The 4389-nt window shown below is 43.3% G+C and overlaps 1 protein-coding gene across 4 annotated transcripts in view; it reads left to right on the forward strand.

Moving 5' to 3' along the window:
* The window catches only part of LOC116690692 (furin-like protease kpc-1), a 298529-nt gene that overhangs the window by 282289 nt on the left and 11851 nt on the right, over nt 1–4389 (forward strand). The gene's annotated exons all lie outside the window — the stretch shown is intronic.

Consider the following 4389-nt stretch of genomic DNA (forward strand, 5'->3'; position numbering starts at 1 on the left):
GACTGTGTGTGATTACTAACAAAGTGTGGATTGTAATTTCCCCATTGGGGATAAATAGACAGATTAAAATTTGATAAACATTTAGACTACAAAAATGGGAGTTGTTGCTATTTGCACACTGTTTGTGTTGATCGGAATATGCTTCCTGCATGTTGGTCCAAGGTAAGTGGGTATTGATATAGACTTTTTACATACAAAGCTTTTTGTTGTGGGCCTACTTACAGTAACAAGTGTTAGTTCATCTGCGCCGTGTATCGTCCCCACTCAGGTAGCCTACATGTGCTGCGTGTTGTAACACACACACACACCTCTCGGCTCTGCTGTGTGTCGTCGTTCGGAATCCCATCTATCTTCCAAAATGCAACGCTTGTGTCCAAATGAATTGTGTCTGAAGCAGCCTGGCGTTACGTATGGTTTATGGTTTTGTACGGTGTCCAGCGTGTCTTAACGTGAGGAAAGTTTCCTGCTGTGAAACACTAAATACCAGAATTGATTTCATTATTCATTCATCATTATTAATCTGCGGGCCGGACTAAAAGCTTCGGCGGGCCGGGTGTGGCTGAATGGATGCGAATTAGGGCGTCATAGGAGTGGCATAAAAGAACAATTCTGTAAAAGAATAAGAAAATGAATCTGGAAATATAAAGAGAAATAAAGGAAAGAATAAACAAATGTGGAACTATAACTATATAATTTTTTTTATTTTTGCATAACCTATTCTGACTATTTTTCCATACTTTTTTATGTATATCTTTAAATTATTTTTAATGTCATACATTAATTATGTTTATCCCTTTCCTTTAACCTTATTCTTTCCCCTATGCTTCATTTAGTCCTCTTTATGTTTCCACATTTATTGTGTTATTATATAACAGACATATTCTTTTTAATGGCCCTCCTATGATCTCATAGTTACCATGATGCATTCCTAGTATACATCTACTTGTAGATGTAATTTTCAGTGTTTCAAGCATTTATACCACTTACATAAATATTCTTCTGCCTACTCTAAAGTAAAGCCAATTGCATTTAGAGGACAGGAAGGGTCATCCTTGTGTCTTTTATACTTCAGTGGACATATTTGCATATGTAATTTTTGTAAAGTTTCAGTAATTCCATTCATATTATTCTCTACCAACATCCAAGATGCTCCATCTCTCATTTCTCCCAGCTAGTCAGCAGATACCACGCGGTAAGCTTTACACTCATGATGTGTAGGATGAAGCTCCAGCGTGTGTGTGTGTGTGTGTGTGTGTGTGTGTGTGTTTCTCCTCCTCTGTAAATGTGCTCGCCCCTGTTTGTGTTTGTTTGGTGGCTGTGTGGCAAGCGAAAGTGAATTGCTGTGATTATGTGGCAGTAATTGAACAGGGACGGTGTGTTTAATTGAGTTGTTGTTTCCGGATGTTTCTCTGTAGTAGCAGGAGCCGCCGCGCTGACAGGTGCCTCGTCTCGGCTCGTCAAGATGAGTTTATTATTTTTTTTTTTTTACATATACCGCCACGTTGGCTTTGTTGTGTCTTTTTTAGCAGTGGTTCTTTGCCTTTATGGGGTTTGTAGGTGCTCCCGGAAGGATTCGTGCTGTGTGCTGTTGTCGCCTGTGTGGTGTGTGCTGCTTGTGTGTCCGGTGTGTGTGTGTGTGTGTGTGTGTGTGGTGTGTGTGTGGTACCCTTCCTGTGCTTCGTGGGTGGTGTGTGTGTGTGTGTGTGTGTTGATGGTGGTGGGGGTTGGTTCTGTTTGAGCAGGTGGACGCAGCTGTTGGGGTGTGTAAGATGCTTCTCTGAGCTATGACAACTTATATCATAATGCTTCATGGATGTTTTCTGTTTCGGGTGTGTGTGTGGTGTGTGTGTGTGGTGTGTGTTGGTGTGTGTGTTGTGTGTGTGGTGTGTGTGTGCGCCTGTCTGTCAAAGTGTGTTACTGGACCCTTAATACACGATACAGATACACATATACACCATTATTGTGAAAATAAAATTCAGAACCGTATTAACACTACTATCTGAGGATGTAAATGCAACCCTTGTCTATTTATTTTAATTTCATTTGAGGTAATTGTCTAAAAGTCAGTGTTTTATAGCTGTATACAGACTTATTACATGTATGAATACACTATCTATGCTATATATCTAACATCTAGGATCAGAACCTTTTGTGGTCAGAAACCTTGTATCTTCTTATTTCGTGATTTAGATCATCAAAAGTCAAGCTGTGTGGTCAACCATTCATCCTGTCTTCTGTTGTTTTAAAACAAAACTTGACAACTAATTTCATCTGACTTCTACTGAGGTAGACAAAATAGCCAATACAATGTTTTGATTGTTTTTGATTTCCTGAATAATCAACAGTTTTGGACCTACAGGTTTTACCCCCGTCAGTGACAACATGTTTGTGAGTCGAATGAGGGAATGAATGGAGTATGTGTGTGGCATGACTTGTGTTTACTTACAGAATCGTTCCCTCTATACTGGGATATCTGTATGGTGCCCCTGTGGGTGTGTGCTGTGTTTGGGTGTGCTGTGTTGGTTGTGTGTGTGTGTGCTGTGTGTGTGTGTAGCTCTATCTGATCTACCCGCTCCTCGTTTTCTAACCCAAATCAATGGCAGGATAACACTCAATTTAACCCTATTCCTCACGTCCCACTGTTTGCTACAATTTCTCCTCATCTTGGTCCCTGCCCCCCCGCCCCAGCCCCGCCGCACCCCCTCCCTTAGCCATCCCTGTACGTCTCATCGTGTCCAGTGGTGTTTTAGTTCCTCTCTTGCCAGCACACCGTGCATATTTACGGATTCTAGTTTTGTGTGCGGCAGTTACTTAATGGTGGTGTGCGGTTGGTGACTGGTTGGTGAGATTGAGCAAACCCGGCGCTGCGCTTTTCATTTTTTCCCCCCCCTTTCCTCGTGGCGCATTCTCTTTAGGTTTATCGACCCCGTCTCCAGAGAATGCCTCCATTCACAATCAGCCTCTAATAGCCGCAGCCCCCGCCGCCTTGTTGTTGTCTTTTCTTCTTCTCTGCAAAAAAAAAAAAAAAAATGCAATTAAAGCAGGACAAAAACAAGCTGGAGCACAACCAGTGTACCTGGGAAAAGAAGAACAAAACAGCAAGGAAAGGGGTGTGGGAGTGTGTGTGTGGGGCGGTGATTCTTTAGTCGGTGTATACACTACACACTATCTCTGTTTTATGCTTGAGAAAATCCTCCTGGATTTATTAGAACATTCACGCATGAATGCAATCTCCTCTAAGAAACTCACACAACTGCTCAATGTCGGATATATATATTTTTGCTTTTCCTATTGTGCTGCGAGTGTGCCTTTCTTACACTTCCAATCTTAAAAGGAACATATTACTTCACAAGCATAAAAAGCGGAGGAAAGCCCCTTTAAAGTGTGGCCATTTGATTGCAGATGTTCTTGAAAAGGGGCTAGTTTAGGATTAACACTTTGATATATGGTAAAGGGAAAACATAGGGTTAGATGTGAGAGACATTTTTACACCCACAAGTGATACACAAAGAGGGAATTTGCATTCCTTTTTTTAAATTTTTTTTATTTCTACTGTTTACTGATTGTAAATTAGAACTTACACTGTTTTTGTCAGTAGTAATAGCCTGAAATACACACACACATGTTCAGGTTCTATTCATGCACAAGTGGAGAGATGTCAGAGTGAGTGGGTGCTGGACCAGCACCATGATCGGTTTGGGCGGGGTTGGGGTACAGTGCCTTGCTCAAGAGCACCTGGCAGTACCCAGAAGGTACTGGTACAAAGGTACAAAGACTCTGTACTTTGGTTCGTACAGGAACTTGAACCAGCAACCCTCTGGTTTGTAACTCTCTACGAACTGAGCTACTGGGGTGGGGGGGTACGTACGCTTGCCAAGAGCACCTGGCACCGTACGAAGCTAACTGGTAAAAAGTACAAAGACTCCGTAATTGGTTCCGTACGGGGACTTGAAACCAGACAACCTCGTCGGTAACTCTCTACGAATTGAGCTACTGGCGGGGGGGGGGGGGGTACAGGGCCTTGCTCAAGAGCACCTGGCAGTACCCAGAAGAACGATACAAAGATACAAGACTCCGTACTTGGGCCCGTACGGGACTTGAACCAGCGACCCTCTGGTTGGTAACTCTCTACGAACAGAGCTACTGGGGGGGGGATACAGTGCCTTGCTCAAGAGCACTGGCAGTACCAGAAGGTACTGGGACAAAGGTACTAAGACTCTGTACTGTGGTCCGTACGGGGACTTGAACCAGCGACCCTCTGGTTGGTAACTCTCTACGAACAGAGCTACTGGGGGGGGATACAGTGCCTTGCTCAAGAGCACCTGGCAGTACCCAGAAGGTACTGGTACAAAGGTACTAAGACTCTGTACTGTGGTCCGTACGGGGACT

This window comes from Etheostoma spectabile, chromosome 6 (genome assembly GCF_008692095.1).
Source record: "Etheostoma spectabile isolate EspeVRDwgs_2016 chromosome 6, UIUC_Espe_1.0, whole genome shotgun sequence".
NCBI lineage: Eukaryota > Metazoa > Chordata > Actinopteri > Perciformes > Percidae > Etheostoma > Etheostoma spectabile.